The following is a 19,966-nucleotide window of genomic DNA, read 5'->3' as shown; positions in this document are numbered from 1 at the left end:
AGAACAATTTTGAAAAATCCTAAACAAATTTAGAAGCGTGAACAATTTTTTAAAGGACAAACTTTGTTTAATCTTGAGAACAAAATTATGAAACGCAGAACAATTTTGAAAAAACCCGAACAAATTTGGAAGCGCGAACAATTTTTTAAAGCACGAACAAATTTTGAAACCGAGAATAATTTTATAAAATCCTGAACACATTTGGAAGCGCGAACAATTATAAAATAATAGGAACATTTATAATTCGTAAACAATATTTTAAAATTGTGATTGGCTTTTTGAAAATGAGAGCATTTTTTCAAACACGGTTTTTTTTAAAATCTCGAAACGAAAAAATCAAAATGGGAATATTTTTCAAAATGAGAACATTTTTCGAATCTGCGAACAAATTTTGAAACAGGGAACATTTTTAAAATTGTGAACAAAGTTTAGAACATTAGAAATTTCAAATTCATGAACAAAATTATAAAAGTGTGACCATTTTTTGAATTGTGCATAAATTTTAAAAGAACAGGAACATATTTCTAATTCGTGAACAAAATTATAAAATTGTGATTGGTTTTTTGAAAATGAGGGCATTTTTTGAAAAACGAACACTTTTTCAAATTTAGGTTTTTAAAGAAAAATGAGAACATCTTGCAAAACGTGAACATTTTTCGAATCTGCGAACAAATTTTAAACCACGAACATTTTTAAAATTGTGAACAAATTTCATGAACAAAATTATGAAAGTTTGATCCTTTTTTCAATTGTGAACCAATTTTGTAACTACAAACATTTTTTGAATTGTGAACAAATTTGAAACATGAACAAATTTCAATTAGGTAAACAAAATTGAAAAATTATTCATATTTTTCAAATATGCTAGCAAATTTTGAAACTGAACATTTTTCGAATTGTGATCAAAATTATAAAATTATGAATATTTTTTGAAACTGCAAAAAAAATTGATACTTAGAACATTTTTTGAATTGTGAATAAATTCTAAAACATGATCAAATTTCAAATTCATGAACAAAATTATAAATTTTGAACATTTTTCAAATTTAAGAATATTTTTGAAAATAAAAAACATTTTTTGAAAATCCAAAAACATTTTTTGAGATACAAACAGAAAAAAAAGGAAAAAACGATTCAGAAAACCTTTTAGAAGTTTCCCAAAAACGGAAAAAAAATGGTTGGAACCTCTAGAAGGTTTCCAAAACCAAGGCGCTGCAACCTGCTAAATGGGCGAGACCATTTAAAATAGCTCCGCTCCCCTCCCTGTGCGAAAACCCCGACACCACTTCGCCAAGAGCGGCGAATAGGAAATTTCGTCCCTCCAATACGATGAGAGCCACTTATCGCGTGGTGACGGGAGAAGCCCTACTGCGGTAGCCGAAGCATTGGCGTCATCATGGTGCCCTCCTCCACTAGTAACGGTGAAGATCAATGTTACCGGTGTTGCTTCATGGTTATTTCGTGGAGTCGCGGTGGCAGCTATTTGCCGTGACCATACAGGTTTATACCTAGGGTCTTCGGTGGTGGTATTCGAGGGGCTAATGATTCTGCGATCTGGGAGACCTATGCATGTGGGGAAGCTTTATCTCTCAGGGAGGACTTGGATGTGCATAACATTTGTGTTGCCTCGGCTCGTCGGGAAGTGATCAATGACATTAACACGGGGACACGATGCCCTAATGCAGCTATAGTTCATGAGGCCCTAAGGCTGATTGTAATGGGGGGTATCATATACTAGTATCATGCATATGATACTAGTGTATGATACTACATCTGTAATGCATAGTATCATGTGTTAGTATCATAGAACAGTTCATTTATTGTCATGCATGACACATAGTAGCACAACATTTAATATGATACGGTATCATAACATGATACTCAATCCTCTCTTTCTTCATTTAATTCCATGCCACCTCATTAAATATGCCTAGTTGGCATGCATGATACTACTTATGATACTCCCATTACGACCAGCCTAATGTGCATATTCTGTTTTTGCTACGGGCTCCCATGGGGAGCTGCATGTCTGGCCTGGTCGGGGACGAGGTCCTCGCGTGATGCATCGGGACGTGGTGCTGGACGTGTCTCCAGACGCTCCTGCTGCTGCGGGGAGGACTACAGATCGAGATCCTACTCCCGATTGGAACAGGGCTGCAGGATTTGGTCGGAGAAAATCCCGAGGGAGAACAGAGGAGGTGGTTGGCTGGGAATGGGTCGGGAAAGATGGATTGGATGGGTGGAGAAAACGAGGTGGAGTGGTGGTGGCGGGTCTGATGGAACGGGTGGGACACACAACCTAGAAACTAGGGTTGGGCTAACATGGTTAGGGGCTGTTATATAACGAGACTAGTTATGGACCCTCCAATTTTGATCGGACAGTCGAGAAAAAATGTCTAGGAAGCCTAATTGAAAAATGGATGCTAATTTAGGGTATTACGGGGTTGATCCGGACCCAATGGTTAAGCCCGTTTGTTTTGGGTTCCGGGAGGTATTCGGACTAGGCTTCGCGCACGTTGGCACACTATGCAGATGGGCTAGGCAGAGATGGGAGGGAAAACGGGCAGCCCGGCATTAAAGTTTTAGTACTGAAAACGTCTCATAATTTGATCAGCTATAGTGCCGCTATATATTAACGGTTCGGGTATGAAACTAACTCTGATTACGATGAAATTTGGCAGGCGGCCTACCTACACTATAACAAAACCGCACGCCAACTTTCAACCCAAACCGGAAAGTTTGATACACGCTTTTAAAAACAAAATATTAATGATGTCGCGGGCGCGTCCGTGTGTGGTTGGTCTCGAAACTGTCAACGACAAAAACGGAGAGAACCGGCAACTAACAACACATGCAACTTTTTGAAAAAATGACGGCAATGGAGTGTTGATGCAATGCAGATGATGCGAATGATGTGATGATGAATGCGGCAAACAAAAGAATCACATGATGACAATGGAATAAAAGGGGAATCTTCTGGAGCGTCGATTCCAAGTTGTTACACCCGTCTTGCCATACCACAGATGGCTTGAAAAGCCTATCTAGGAATATGTTACTTGTGACGGGGTCATGCTTTGCGCCTAAGAAGGCGAGGATGTCCGCGGCTTTGTTGTTGTCTCTTGAGATGTGATGGAATTCCAATCCTCGAACCATGGTGATATCTTAAGGACGACGTTTTTGTATGCTACCATTTTTGGATTTTTGCATCAAATTCGTCATTGATTTGTGAGATCGCGAGGTTGGAGTCCTCCAGTACCTCGGTTCGTTGTATCCCCATTGAGGTTGCCATCCGAACACCGTGTAGTAGTTCCTCGTATTCTGTTGCGTTATTCGAATCAGCGTACATGATCTGTATCACGTATCGGACATTATCCACGGTAGGGGATGTGAGGATCACCCTAGCCCCTAATCCAACTAGAGTTTCTGACTCGTCGAAGTACATGGTCCAATGAGTGTAAGTGCTATACTCTCTCGGAGCTCTGTCTCTGTCCATCCGGCGACGAAGTCGGACAACACTTGAGATTTGATGGCTCGTCGTGGCTTGTAAGTGATCTCGAATGGCAGGAGCTCAATGGCACATTTAGCTATTTAGTTGGTGGCGTCCTTATTGTTAATGATGTCATTAAGGGGTACCTCAGATGTTACCGTGACCGCACATTCTTGGAAGTAGTGTCTGAGCTTACGTGATGCCATAAACACCGTGTAGGCAATCTTCTGATAATGTGGATATCTGGTTTTGCATTGGGTAAGCACCTCGGATACACAGTAGACTCGCATTTGTATCCGTAGTTGGTGACCCTCGGCCTCCCATTCTATGACGAGGACTGCGATGACCACTTGATTGGTGACCAATATGTATAGCAACATCGGTTCCCCCGCACAGGGTGCTGCTAGAATGGGGTTGTTTGCGAGCAGCGTTTTGATTTCCTCCATAGTTGTTGCAACCTCATCGGTCCATTGGAAGTTCTCGGTCTTCTTAAGCAACCTGTAAAGTGGGAGGGCTTTCTCGCTGAGGCGAGAGATAAACCGGCTCAAGGCCTCCATCTAGCCTGCCAATTTTTGGACATGCTTCAGCTTTGTAGGGACCGTGAGTTGTGACATGGCTCGGATCTTGGCCGGATCGGCCTCTATTACTCTTTGCAACACAATGAATCCGAAAATTTTGCCAACTGGGACTCCGAAGACACACTTGTCTGGGTTAAGCCATATGTCGTATTCTCGTAGGTTAGCAAAGGTATGCCTGAGGTCATCTACCAGCTGGCCGACGTGCTTGGTCTTGACGACCACATAGTCCATTGATACGTATCCAAGATATGTACTTTTCCAAACTCTTTTGCCCTTATTTTGGACTCTAATTTGCATGATTTGAATGGAACTAACCCAGACTGATGTTGTTTTCAGCAGAATTGCCTTGGTGTTATTTTTGTGCAGAAATAAAAGTTCTCAAATTGACATGAAAATTTACGGAGATTATTTTTGGATTTAATAAAAAACACTGGCGAAATAATCTACTCAAGAGGGGCCACCCACAGGCCACAAGCCTGCAGGGCGGGCCCCCTAGCCCCCCCCCCCCCAAGCTTGTGGGGCCCGTGAGGCTCCACCGACCTCGTTTCCACTCCTATATATTCCTATATTTCCCGAAAAAATCAAGGATAAGAAATAATCGCATTTTACGATACGGAGCCGCCGCCACCTCCTGTTCTTCCTCGGGAGGGCAGATCTGGAGTCTAATTTGGGCTCCGGAGAGGGGAAATCGACGCCATCGTCATAACCAATTTCATGATGCTCTCTGTCATTCGTGAGTAATTCCACCGTAGGCTTGCTAGACGGTGATGGGTTGGATGAGATCTATCATGTAATCGAGTTAGTTTTGTTAGGGTTTGATCCCTGGTATCCATTATGTTCTCAGATTGATGTTGCTATGACTTTGCTATGCTTAATGCTTGTCACTAGGGCCCGAGTTCCATGATTTCAGATCTGAACTTATTATGTTTTCATGAATATATATGTGTTCTTCATCCTATCTTGCAGGTTGTAGACACCTATTACGAGTTATGATCTGCATCACCCAGGGTGACAATAACTCGGATTCTTTCCGGTTATTACCGTAGTTTGAGGAGTTCATGTATTCACTAAGTGCTAATGATTTGGTTCGGTTCTCTATTAAAAGGAGGCCTTAATATGCCTTAGTTTCCATTAGGACCCCACTACCACGAGAGGGTAGGACAAAAGATGTCATTCAAGTTCTTTTCCATAAGCATGTATGACTATATATGGAATACATGCCTACATTACATTGATGAATTGGAGCTAGTTTTATATCACCCTATGTTATAACGGTTGCATGATGAATGCCATCCGACATAATTATCCATCATTGATCCATTGCCTACGAGCTTTCCACATATTGATCTTTGCTAGTTACTTCTCCGCTGCTACTGCTACTTTTGCCACCGTCACCGTTACTTCCATACTACATTGCTGCTAAATACTTTGCTGCAAATATTAAGTTTTCCAAGTGTGGTTGAATTGACAACTCAGCTGCTAATACTCAAGAATATTCTTTGGCTCCCTTTGTGTCGAATTAATAAATTTGGGTTGAATACTCTACCCTCGAAAACTGTTGCGATCACCTATACTTGTGGGTTATCAAGATCTTTTTCTGGCGCCGTTGCCGGGGAGCATAGCTCTATTCTCCGAGTCACTTGGAATTTATATATGTTGATCACTATGAAGAATCTCAAAGATGTTAAAACCAAGATCTACCCCTCAACTGAGAGGACAGGTAAGGAACTGTCATCTAGCTCTGCACTTGATTCACCTTCGGTTATGAGTAAATTTGCGACACCACCACCTACTGTTGAATCTGATATGATGCTACTTTTGCTATGCACGATGATTATGATGATACTTTGCTTGATACTACTGTGTCACTTGGTGAATTTTTTTATGAACAAATTGCTAGAGTGAATGCTGAAACTGATAATATTTCTGAATCTGATGAAATTATTGAAACTGAACACTATGGTACACCTGCTAGACCTAGCTCTCCTAGATATGAATTGCCTCTTATACCTAAGGGTTATGTTATGGAAGGAGAAGTATCTAGGGCCTTTTTTGCTTGTAAGGATATAGATGATCTTAAGAAACTGTTATGCAAGTGGAAGGAAAAATCTTTGAATGCTAGAATGCAATATGATCCCAAGTTTTCTACTTCACCTATTTGTGTTACTGATAAGGATTGTGAATTCTCTGTCGATCCTGAGTTGATTACTTTCGTGGAATCTGATCCTTTCCATGGTTATGAATCTGAAACTATTGTGGCACATCTTACTAAATTAAATGATATAGCCACCCTATTCACTAATGAGGAAAAGATTCGTTATTATTATATTCTTAAGTTGTTTCCATTCTCATTAAAGGGTGATGCGAAGATATGGTTTAATTCTCTTGATCCTGGTTGCGTGCGTAGTCCCCAGGATATGATATATTACTTCTCTGAAAAATATTTTCCTGTCCATAAGAAACAAGCTGCCTTGCAGGAAATATATAACTTTGTGCAAATTGAAGAAGAGAATCTCCCACAAGCTTGGGGGAGGCTTCTCCAATTACTAAATGCTTTGCCTGATCACCCTCTCAAGAAAAATGAAATACTTGATATCTTTTATAATGGACTAACCGATGCTTCTAGGGACCACCTAGATAGTTGTGCTGGTTGTGTTTTGAGGGAACGAACCGTCGAACAAGATGAATTACTACTGACTAATATATTGTGCAATGATAATGATTGAACTATTCTTGAACCACCTCCAAAACCAACTCTGAAGAAAAGAGGTATTCTATTTCTCAGTCCTGAAGATATACAAGAGGCAAAGAAATCTATGAAAGAAAAAGGTATTAAAGCTAAAGATGTTAAGAATCTACCACCTATTAAAGAAATACATGGTCTTGATAACCCGACACAGTAGAGGTAAATTCTCTTTGTAGAGTGATGAAGGTGGTATTCCTTATAATAAGTCTGCTAGCCAATGCTTGGATGAATTTGATAACTTTATTGTTAAGAAAGAAAATGTCAACGCTTATGTGAGTAGACAATTGAACCACAATGCTTACATGCTTGATCGCTTGGGTGAAAATATGAGTAGAACTATCAATGATCTTAGGCTTATTAGTAAGCATGCTTTCATGGTAACTACTCAAGTAGAACAAGTACTTAAAGCACAGAATGATTTGCTCAATGAGATGATTAGTAAGAACAATGATCATTCTGTTAGAGTTCTGACTAGAGGAGGTAGAATGACTGAGGAACCTTTGTATCCTGAGGGCCATCCTAAGAGAATTGAGCAAGATTCTCAGAGAGTTAATACTGATGCACCTATTCACTCTAATAAAAAGAATAAGAGTGACGATACGACTTTGCATGCTGCTAGTGAACCTGTTGAAGACTCACATGAAAACCCAAATGATATTTCTATTTCTGATGCTCAGACACAATCTGGTAATGAACATGAACCTAGTGATAATATTAATGATAATGTTCATGATGACGCTCAACCTAGTAATGATAATGATGTGGAGATTGAACCTGTTGTTGATCTTGATAACCCACAACCTAAGAGCAAAAGATATGATAAAAGAGATTGTGTTGCTAGGAAGCATGGTAGAGAAATAGAACCATGGGTTCAGAAACCCATGCCATTTCCTCCTAAACCATCCAAGAAGAAGGATGATGAGGATTTTGAGCGCTTTGCTGAAATGCTGAGACCTGTCTTTTTACGTATGCGCTTGACTGATATTCTGAAAATGTCCCCTTATGCTAAGTATATGAAGATATTGTTACTAATAAGAGAAAGATACCGGAAGCTAAGATTTCCACCATGCTTTCTAATTATACTTTTAAGGGTGGAATACCAAAGAAACTAGGAGATCCCGGAGTGCCTACTATACCATGCTTTATTAAAAGAAATTATGTTAAAACTGCTTTGTGTGACCTTGGATATGGTGTTAGTGTTATGCCTTTCTCTTTATATCGTAGACTTGGTTTGAATAATGGGGTAGCCTTAGTGATCGTCATAAAACCGAATATAATGATTTCCCTGCTAGCATCACTGTGGCATAAACTAGAAATATTACTCACGCTACCTTGGGGAGTATTCACTTTCCGACCATTGATACGTCTCCAACATATCTATATTTTTTGATGGTTTCATGCTATTATCTTGTCAAACTTTGGATGTTTTGCATGCCTTTTATATATTTCTTGGGACTAACTTATTAACTCAGTGCCAAGTACCAAGTTCCTGTTTTTTCCATATTTTTGACCCCTTCCAGAGGAGATTTTGAAGCGGAGTCCAAACGGAAGAAAATCCCCGAAAAGATTTTTTTGGAACGGAAGAAGATCGGGGAACTTGGGAGCCAAGGCAGAGGAGCCCCAGGGGCCCCACAAGCCCCCACCCCGCGGCCAGGGGGCGCGCCATCCAGGCTTGTGGCCCTCCTGGATGCCCTTTGCCCTAGGACTTTCACCTATATATTCCCATAAATTACAGAAAAAATCAGGATATCATCGTAATCACTTTTCCGCCGCCGCAAGCTTTTGTCTCCGCAAGATCCCATCTGGGGCACGTACTAGTGCCTTGCCGGAGGGGGATTCGGACATGGAGGGCTTCTCCATCAACACCATGACCTCTCCGATGATGCGTGAGTAGTTCACCATAGACCTACGGGTCCATAGCTAGTAACTAGATGGCTTATTCTCTCTCTTGGATCTTCAATACAAAGTTCTCCATGATCTTCATGGAGATCTATCCGATGTAATCTTCTTTTGCGGTGTGTTTGTCGAGATCCGATGAATTGTGGATTTATGATCATATTATCTATGAATCTTATTTGAGTTTCTTCTGATCTCTCTTATGCATGATTTCATATCCTTGTAATTCTCTTCGAGTTGTGGGTTTTGTCTGGCCAACTAGATCTATGATTCTTGCAATGGGAGAAGTGCTTGGTTTTGGATTCATACCGTGCGGTGACCTCACCCAGTGACAGAAGAGGTAGCGAGGCACGTATCGTGTTTTTTCCATCAAGGGTAAAAAGATGGGGTTTTCATCATTGGTTTGAGATTATCCCTCTACATCATGTCATCTTGCTTAAGGCGTTACTCTGTTCGTCATGAACTCAATACACTAGATGCATGCTGGATAGCGGTCGATGTGTGGAGTAATAGTAGTAGATGCAGAAAGTATCGGTCTACTTGTCTAGGACGTGATGCCTATATGTATGATCATTGCCTTAGATATCGTCATGACTTTGCATGGTTCTATCAGTTGCTCGACAGTAATTTGTTCACCCACCGTGATACTTGCTATTTTGAGAGAAGCCTCTAGTGAACACTATGGCCCCCAGGGTCTACTCCACACCATACTTTCAGCCTTACACTTTTTACTTTGTTGCACTTTCGGCCTTCAGATCTCACTTTGCAAACAATCTTGAAGGGATTGCCAACCCCTTTGAAGCGTTGGGTGCAAGCTTGTTTGTGTTTGTGCAGGTACTGCGGACTTGACGAGACCCTCCTTCTGGATCAATACCTTGGTTCTCAAACTGAGGGAAATACTTACTGCTCATGTGCTGCATCACCCTTTCCTCTTCAAGGGAAAAACCAACGCAAGCCCAGCCTTTGTCAACGTGTCAATTTTTGGCGTTGTTGTCTGTGGGATAGTAGCCATACATTATTTTTGCTCTCTTCATAGGTAGATGTATCAATGGTAAAATTGAGTATAGCCACCTTCGCGTACCTGATACGTCTCAAACGTATCTATAATTTTTTATGGTTTCACGCTGTTATCTTGTCATCTTTGGATGTTTTATGTACCTCTTATATCTTTTTTGGGACTAACTTATTAATTCAGTGCCAAGTGCCAGTTCCTGTTTTTCCTGTGTTTTTGTCTCTTTTCAGATCTGATTTCCAAACGGAATAAAATCCCCGAAATGATTTTTTTCCCGAACGGAAGAAGATCAGGGGGCCTCTGGGCCAAGCCAGGAGGGCTCCTGGGAGCCCACAAGCCCCCAATCCGCCACCAGGGGAGGCGGCGATGGCAGGGCTTGTGGCCTCCTTGGCCGCCCCCTGACCTAGATCTTTGGCCTATTTATTCCCTAAAATACAGCAAAAAATCAGGGGAGCCTCAAAAATACTTTTTCGCCGCCGCAAGCTTCCATTTTCGTGAGATCTCATCTAGAGACCCTTCCCGGTACCCTGCCGGAGGGGACTTTGGAGTTGGGGGGCTTCTTCATCATCATCATCGCCCCTCCAATGACTCGTGAGTACTTCACTTCAGACCTACGGGTCCATAGTTAGTAGCTAGATGGCTTCTTCTCTCTCTTGGATCTTCAATACAAATTTCTCCATGATCTTCATGGAGATCTATCCGATGTAATCTTCTTTGGCGGTGTGTTCGTTGAGATCCGATGAATTGTGTATTTGTGATCAGATTATCTATAATATATATTTGAGTCTTTGCTGATTTCTTATATGCATGATTTGATATCCTTGTAAGTCTCTCCGAGTCTTGGGTTTTGTTTGGCCAACTAGATCTATGATTCTTGCAATGGGAGAAGTGCTTGGTTTTGGGTTCTACCATGTGGTGACCTTTCCCAGTGACAGTAGGGGCAGCAAGGCACACATTAAGTAGTTGTCGTCAAGGGTAACAAGATGGGCGCTGTCGTTGATATGAGATTTTCCATCTAAATCATGTCATCTTGCTTAAGGCGTTACTCTGTTCTTTTGGACTTAATACACTAGATGCATGTTGGATAGCGGTCGACGTGTGGAGTAATAGTAGTAGATGCAAAAAGTATCGGTCTACTTGTTTTGGACGTGATGCCTATAGATATAATCATTGCCATAGATATCGTCACGACTTTGTGCGGTTCTATCAATTGCTCGACAGTAATTTGTTCACCCACCGTCTACTTGCTTTCATGAGAGAAGCCGCTAGCAAACACTACGGCCCCCGGGTCTATTCACATCCATCGTTTACACCTCCGCTTTTACTTTGCTTTGTTACTTTGTTGCTTTCAGTTCTCACTTGGCAAACAATCTATAAGGGATTGACAACCCCTTCATAGCATTGGGAGCAGGTTCTTTGTGTTTGTGCAGGATCTTGTGATACTCCTCCACTGGATTGATACCTTGGTTCTCAAACTGAGGGAAATACTTACCACCGCTGTGCTACATCACCCTTTCCGCTTCGAGGGAACACCAACGCAAGGCTCCATAGCCGTAGCAGAAGGATTCCTGGTGCCGTCGACACGACTATTCCTGTCGCCGTTACCGGGGAAGCACAACTGACATCAGAATTATTTCTGGCGCCGTTGCCGGGGAGGAGAGATCAAGATCCATCCAAGTAGGTCTCACAAACTCATCTCTTGCATTTACTTTTGTTGCTAGTTGCCTCTCGTTTTCCTCTCCCCCACTTCACATTTGCCGCTTTCATTTGCCATTCTCCTTTGCCTTTCTCTTTTGTCGTTTTCTTTTGCCCGTTTCACTCTCTCTTCCTGCTCGTTTGTGTGTGAGATAGTTCATCAATGGCTAGACCCACCACTCCAAACGACACCCCTGAAAATGGAGTTCTCAATTTCAGGCAAAATGAGGAAGAAAATTTGAAGGACGCTTGGTACAGGATTTGCAATGCTCAAAGTAGATCTACTCGTAAGCAATCCACTACCGTCCTCCTTCGCAGTTTCTATGTTGGAATTTTCTCCTTGGAATAGGTATATCCTTGATACCATTGTAGGCGGGAACTTTTTGGGAAGCCATACTGTTGACTCCTATAGAGCTATCATGAATTTGGTAGGCTCACCCCCGCTCATGGTTAATGGAACTATCTTGACCTTGGAACATGTGATGCAAAGGCTTGACGCTATTGAAAACAAAATTGCCACAGTTGAACTTATTGAGGGTTTGGATAGAAAGATCCACAATCAAATTACTCAGTAAGGATCCAAAGTGGGAAACTTTTTGAAAAATTTAAGGGAGAAGGAACTTATAGTTAATGATTCTTCTAGAATTGGCAAATTAGAAGATGTCATAACCAACTTGGGTTCCGCTTTTGCCGCTGTGCAAAATACTCCAAATCTCACTCTCAAAAAGACCGTCAAGCCTGTTTGTTGTTCCTAAAGCTAGTGGTGAGTCATCCAAAAAAGATGAAGATCTTAAGATGATAAATGATCACGCTACCTATGGTTTGAGCACCAAAGATGACTATACGTGATTCCATCACTTTTTGCCTAGCTAAGGGCGTTAAACAAAAGCGCTTGTTGGAAGGCAACCCAACGAATCTATCATTTTCTTTCTGTTTTGTGTTTTCCACACTTTTATAATTCTGTTATGATTGTGTTTTTGTGTTTCTTTTTGCATTTGTGCCAAGCAAAACCGTTATGATTAGTCTTGGGGATGATCGTTTGGTCATCTATACTACTAATAAAAGATCAAACGAAAACTTCTCTACGTACACACAACTATTACCCCCAAAAAAGAAACACCAATCACCACCACACAATTAGACAACAAATTACAATCTAACAGCCTTCCACCATCCATGCACCACCACCGTGTGCATTTACCAAATTAACTAAGGCTGATCGTGCTCCACCTCCTCCTACAGCGAAAAACTGTTGCACCTCCACGAAAAAAAAGGAGCCAATCAAGTACAGAAATTTAGGAAGAATTAACGGGAGCCAGCGCCCTAGCCTGCACCTTCGCCGTCGCCTCCGCGTCCAACTCCCCCTCCCCGTCCGCCTGGCGGTGTCTGGCTCCGGTCATGGTAGCCGCAACCAGCGCCGCCGAACCGAGCAGGACAGGCCGGGAGGCGGCAAGAAGGGCGGCGGAGCGGGGTCGGACCGGGACGCGAGGTGGGCGGAGCAGCTGCTGGGTCCCTGCGCCGTTGCCGTCGAGGCCCGCAACTTGTCCCACGTGCAGCACCTCTTCTACGTGCTCGGTGAGCTCGCGGCCTTCTCCGGCGACGCCAACCACAGGCTTGCCGCGTACGGGCTGCGGGCGCTCTCGCTTCGCCTCCCTGCCGCGGTTGGCCCCGCTGCCGCCGCGGCCGTGAGGGTGCCGGCCGCATGCGAGTGCCCGACGCCGTCATTCGCCGGCACGGAGCCACGGCTGTTCCACGCGTCCCTCATCAAATTCCACGAGGTCAGCCCGTGGTTCACGCTCCCCAACACGCTGGCGAATGCCGCCATCTCGCAGCTGGCCTCTGCGGCGCCCCGGCCGCTCCACCTCATCGACATTGGCGTCTCACACGGGGTGCAGTGGCCGACCTTGCTCGAGTCCCTCACCCGCATGGCCGCCGGACGGGCACCGCTGTCCGTCCGGCTGACGGTCGTGGCCACCCCGCCGGTGCCCTTCTCGGCCTCGCCTCCGGGGTACGACTTCTCTCCGCACCTCCTCCCGTACGCCAAGTCCATTAAGCTGGACCTCGAGATCGGCCGCGCCGCCTCACTAGACTCTGCGCACGGCTTCTGCACCGCTCCCGACGAGGCGCTCGTGGTGTGCCTCCAGTTCCGGCTGGGCCATGTCACCGCCGAGGAGAGGACGGACATCATCCGCAGGGTCAAAGACCTCAAGCCGCAGCTGGTGGTGCTATCAGAGCTCGACGTCGGGGGCAACGACAGCGCGGCGGGCGAGTTCACTGCGAGGCTGGAGCTGCTATGGCGGTTCTTGGAGTCGACGCACGCGGCGTTCAAGGGGAGGGACGGGGAGGACAGGCGGCTCTTGGAGGCCGAGGCGGGGACCGCCGTCGCGGTGGCCGCGGCCAGGGAGGCCGTGGGGTGAGAGGGGTGGCGGGACTGCATGACGGCGGCGGGGTTCGACGAGGTGGCGTTCGGGGGCGAGGCGGTGGAGTCGGCCAGGTCGCTGCTGAGGAAGTATGACAACGGGTGGGAGATGTCCACGGCGGCGGCGGCGCCGTGGCGCTGCGGTGGAAAGGGCACGCGGTGTCCTTCTGCTCGTTGTGGCGGTCGGCGTAGCAGCGGCAGCTGAGCTGGGATACCGACGTCACGTCATGGTTTTGATGGCCACCGCACGTCCCGGGATTGGTGGACGACGAGGCTGATACGGTCACGTGTGACGCTCGCTCGCCGGGGAAAAGCATATGCCGTTTGCGACATGCACGTCTGCAGCTTTGACCGGAGAGCTGCTCGTCGGCCGCCGGAGCTGGGCGGCGGTCCGTCCGGCCGGTGGGAAGGACGTACGTGAAAAGTAAGCGCGTGCGGCGGTGTAGTGCAAGCGCCTGGCTTCAGATGCTGACTGCACATACAAAAGATGCTGACTGCCAGGCACTTGCACTAGGATAATGGAGATGGAGATGGTATATACTCCGAAGGCATGAAGACAGGTATTTGCTCCAGGTGAGATATATGCATGTGTTATGAATTGTGGTTTCGAGGAAAACAATTGTGGAACTCGATGTGTTTTATGTTTGTTTGTTTTAAAATTTGCAGCTGCTAAGTTTCTGAAGCTTCATCGTCATACTTTGTGTGTTGTTAATTAGTAGTAGAATTCTTATGCATTCTACTATTGTTTATAGGAAACTCAAGACATGATGGTTCCGTTTTGGACGAAAAAGAAAAGTAGCACCACTGTGTTAACCCAATGCTTAGGTGATTAACTGCAAATCAAAAAATTATCCCCTGTTTGCGCAATATGGAAGTACATATGGTTATTGGTCCTTGATCAACTTGGCATATGTAAATTTCCTGCGTTCTAATTTTTTAGCCCTTGTGATTCTTGAAGTAGGGCCTCCCGAATGAATGCACATTGAAGTCGAATAGCAAGATGGGATAGCTCGAGAGGCAAAGGGCAAGATGTGCAGACGACATCAATGTTTGAATCTTCTGGAACATGCAAGTCTATGGCAGGCGGCAGCTATCTGCAGACCTAAGAGGTGCAAGCCTGCTATCCTCGAGGCCGTAATGAACCCTAAATCGATTCTTGTAGCTGCTCATGTGTATTCATTTCCCAGGTAATGAACTCCTGACCCAATACTCTGTAATAATTTCCTCGCATATAATATAGTGCAGCAGCGGCTTGCTACCTTTGTCCCCCCCCCAAAAAAAGAACTTCAAGTTTCAACTTCTGTCAAAATTTGTTACTACAATTAAAATTATTTAATTATAGGCTGATGATATGAAACACAGTTTGAAACTGAACCAACTACCAACTTCAAATGATGTTGAATAATAATCTTTTCTGAATATTTTTTATTGAATAATCTGTGATAATTCCTATATTTATTAATTGATCAACTTACATTTTTCAAGAATGGCAAAATTTTAAAGCATGTCAAACATGAAGAAAAATTCTCCAAGGACATGATGAGGATCTTGAATTTTTTTTCTTCATATTAAAAATTGAACTGGTTGCCAAGTTTATTGCAACATTCCCCGCAAATTTTTTTTGGCAACATCATGTAAAATTTCTCAGGTGACAAAAAATATGTAGCCACCAAACCTAACCCTCACCCCTGTGATGATCCCCGTTGTCCAGATTTTTCTTGGTCCAAATCGAGTGCACCATGATCTCTACTCCCTCCATTTCTAAATATAAATCATTTTAGATGCTTTAATATGAAACTACGTACATATTCTAGAGTGTAGAGTCATTCATTTTACTTTGTATGTAGCTTCTTAGCAGGCCCGGTCCTAGGGGTGTGCCACCTGTGCGGGTACTTGAAGCGGCTTTACTAACATTCGAATGTTGTTTGACTAAATCCTTTTAATTAACCAATTACAGTGCAGAGCAAGATGGGATAGCTCAAGACGCAAAGTGCAAATACATCAATTAAATGGTTGGGGTTTAATGTAAGTTTTTCTGCAATTAAAACTGCAATTTTCCATCTCGATTATGTCCATGATTAAGTTTTGAGTGTGGGCACCAGCAAGAGATCAACCGCTCCGTCCTCTCCCAGGTCACCGCCGCCGGGGATGTGGATGCACGTGGGTCTGTCGGTCGCTGGCAGACGAGGTCGCGTGTGCGTGGAGCACTGGTCTCCTCCCTGCCGTTGTCGACCTCCCTGTTGCCAGTGACAGAGATCAACTGTTGGTGGACCGACCGCTGGCAAACGAGATCGCATGAGCGTGGACGCACAACGGAGATTAACAGTAGCCGGCAGGAGATCAATTGTTGTTTGTTTTCTCTATCTCACATAGGAAAGCTCTTGATTCACCAAAATGCTCAATCATGTGCATATTTGCTACCCTGTTAGGAAAGAATGATATAAAACTGAATTGCAAACATCTGTAGTAGATCATCCAGCATAAAGGGTTGTGGATGTCCTATTGCTGCATGAACAGAACCAATGATGTTTTGCAAGTAATTTCTTTTTTGTGGCATCAACACGAGGATGGTATACATAATTGAGAACATCATGTGTTCATAATATATTTTGTGATAGCAACTCAACCAAGGATGCTTATGGCAAGTTTAATCGCAATATAAATCAATTGGTTTGGAAACACACCTGCTAAAAAATAGTTTGTTATTTTTTTCTTAAAATCTTCAACCTACTATGTGAAGCAGTTCTCCTTTGTATTATATCTGAGATCCATCTGGCTTATATCTGATTTTAGTGATATAGAAATCAAAATTGATTTTTGATTTATTCACTCTTTTGTAAGCACTTATCTTTAGATGACACATTTTATTGTTCTGGTGTTCCGTTTTACTATGAGGTTTGATTTTATCAACCTAATTCAGTCTTTCTTTTGCAAATTATTTACAAAAGAAAATGGTTAGGGATGAAGAGTTGAAGGTCTGAAGCCAAATGTTCCTAATCAGGAAAATGACTGGCTCAATTCCTTTGAAACAAGGCCAACGCTATGTCCCAATATTAAATATTGCAACCATGTTTAATTGGTCTAATATCGTATAGCAATGTATGCTTCATGCATGCACTTTTTATCATTCATTTTTATTATTCAAAATCTCTATATGATCATCATAGATGTTGCTATTACATGGATTTATTAGTATTTTTCATGTGTTGTATGGATGTTACTTAATCTCAATATGAAAACAGAATTTAGTACCCACACAAATTTCATAAGATGCTTTGATCGATACGTGCGTTGCACGTGCATGGTTACTAGTGCTGGAAAAGACAGAAACTTTCTGCTCACGAAAAGAATTTTCATTTTTTTTCTGTAAGAGCTTTTGAGTTTATTCTTTTTTCTGCTGATTGCTACGCAAATTCTTCAGACTGTCGTAATATTTCAGAATTTTTGAAGTAACAGAGGTATACGAAATATACAGATTGCTACAGACTGGTCTGTTGTTAACAGATTCTGTTTTTGTTGTGTTGGTTGCTTATTTTGATGAAACTATGGATAGTATCGGGGGGTATTAGCCATTGTAACATCCCAAAATTATAAACTTTGGATTGTTAATATAATTATTAGATTGAGAGTTTGTCTGTTTGAGTGATTGAAACTTGAGTGGAATTTGAAACTTTTTTAAAACTTTTGAAAGAGAGGGAATAAAATGACTTTCCCATTTTCTTTTAAATTCAAATTCATCGAATTAAAATCAGTGAGAGAAGATAACATGACTTCTTCAACTATAAAGAATTTGAATGAATGTGGCATTTGATTTTTTTCCTTTGGTTTTTGATTTGAATTTTATTTTTGGCACAAGATTTCAACCATAATTTTTTTTCCTGACAATATACTTGCCAAGCAAGAAAGAGAGGAGGTAACATGACACAAAAAAAAAGTCAGAAGAAAAATAGTGCCAAAAATTTAAAGACAAAATTTGGATTTTATTGAATTTTTAAAAAATAATTTTTTATAAAGTTTTTATTTTGTGAAAAATAAAATGTTCATGTTGTACGAAATTTTATTCTGAAAATTTTGATATATAATATGCCTATATAAAATATTCTCTTAATTTCATTTATATTTGTTTTCGCTGTTTATTTTGAAAAAAATAAAAAAAGACACTATTCACCAGGAAACACTATTCATCCGAGCTTGCCTATGGGCTGGCCGAAATTTACTTGGCCCATGGGCATTTGATCCCTCCTTTTCTCCTCTTTACGTATATGTTTAGTCCCACATTGCCTAGCTATTGACCTTTAGACCTTCTTTCCACCTATAAATATAGACCCGTAGGAGCATCCAAAAATCATCTATTTCGGGTTAAATTAATCTTTTGGTTTGACTAGGTTTATTAAATAAAAATATTCTCTTCTCTTCGGCGGGATTTCTCGAAGTCGTCTCCTTATTGGAATTAATTCTCACTCTGCATTTTAAAGGTATTTCTCTTCGTATTTTTTTTATACTCCCGTAGTTTATTATTTCTAGACTAGTATTCCTACACTAGTATATGGTAGAGTAATTAGATATATTAATTAGTCTTCTTATTTCCACATTAGTACTAGAATTCTTTTAGACGTAGCACTTTTATTCCGTAAAACAGCTTTGCCCTGATTTTTCAAATAGTCATAACTTTTTACTCGTTTATCCGAATTAGATGAAACCAACGCCTAGAGTTTCGTCTTGATCCCACCTATCCTGTGAACCTATCATATCAACTTTTTGAAATTTTCAAATTTCGAAATTTGTTCATATTCATATTCAAACTTCTTTTGATCATATCTTTTTATCCGTAGCTCCGCTTTAGATGAATTCAATTGCGTCGGATTCGTATCAAAGTAATCTTTTCGTTTGTATCATTAGTTTTAAATTTTCAACTTATAATTTTGATCAAATCAGATTTATCTATTAGTGCCCAAAAATGTTCACATCGTTCTAAGTTGATTCAATGTTATATTGAAGTATTTGTATATTTTGATCCGCTAGTTCAAATCTAGTAATTCTTTTTTCTACACGCTCATATTGATCTCCTATAACACTGATTCCAATTGCTACATATCTAGTTAGACAAACTTCACGTCAAGTAGCATCAATATAAAATTGAAGGTGCATACTGACTGTACCTCGAAACATAGATCAACAATGAGTCTTGTGTAAATTGACAATGGGTGTTTGGTTTATTATGTCACTCTTGAGGTGAGTTTTGTTTACTACTAATGCTAGCATTTTTACAGCCTCGTTTATGAGAGGGAGTATGGGGTGGTGAGCCTTTTTCCTTTGTGTTTCTAAAGGTGTGAGTGCTTAAGAGGTTCTTCATGTTGCAGTGAGATATAAAGATCCATCAAATAAAATGAATATCATATACTAGAATTGTTAACGATAAGAGATTTTACTACGTTCAACAATACAAACACGAGTAGGTACATCAGTTTTAGAACACCTACTAATAATTATCCTATAATGTACTAATAGCAAGTAGTGTTTCTAATGATCTTCCTACCTCTCACAACTTCAGTTGAAGTGAACTTCACCAGTGGAACGCAGTCCAATCTCTTACATCAGCTGTTTCGGAAAGATCTTCAAGCTCCGTCTGACATGATGTTTTGTATCAGTCAAAACAGTGGTATAAAAGCTATTAAAAATACAAGTTCTGAGAGCTATAATCTAAAAAAGCTGCACTGTTGTATTGATCACCAATAATGGTCATAAGTTTCAAACACACGCAATGTATAGTGGCTTGGCTTGCAGCAAAACCAAGGCACATAAGATATATGTCTCTTTTATTTTACGTATCTAAAAAGTCATTTCACATCGATAAAAATATATTAGGTAATGACCGCAACTGGCGATGTGCATTTCTAACATAGCATATATATTACTCCACTACAGCACAAATTGGCTCTAGATTAAAATTACTGCAGCAATGCACAGGTCCAATTATAGTCTAATCCATGTGTGGGCAGGCATAATTTACAGCAATGATGTTGTTGTTGTTTTTGTGGGGGGGCATTGATTTTGTTAGATTCCATGCTAACAGAAAAAAGGAAGGCAGAAAGCAATACAAAGAAGGGAACACTAATTGTTAACATTACATTTA

At 41.7% G+C, this 19,966-nt stretch overlaps 1 long non-coding RNA gene across 1 annotated transcript; it reads left to right on the top strand.

The window, feature by feature from the left end:
- The first annotated feature begins 14,337 nt into the window (after positions 1-14,337).
- LOC123398545 lies at positions 14,338-14,727 on the top strand. Its single transcript, XR_006610175.1, has 2 exons — positions 14,338-14,406; positions 14,586-14,727. It is a non-coding gene; the product is annotated as an uncharacterized LOC123398545 (long non-coding RNA).
- The last annotated feature ends 5,239 nt before the right edge of the window (positions 14,728-19,966 follow it).

The sequence above is a fragment of the Hordeum vulgare genome, chromosome 5H, assembly GCF_904849725.1.
Source record: "Hordeum vulgare subsp. vulgare chromosome 5H, MorexV3_pseudomolecules_assembly, whole genome shotgun sequence".
NCBI lineage: Eukaryota > Viridiplantae > Streptophyta > Magnoliopsida > Poales > Poaceae > Hordeum > Hordeum vulgare.
This window is presented reverse-complemented; position numbering and strand designations above follow the sequence as displayed.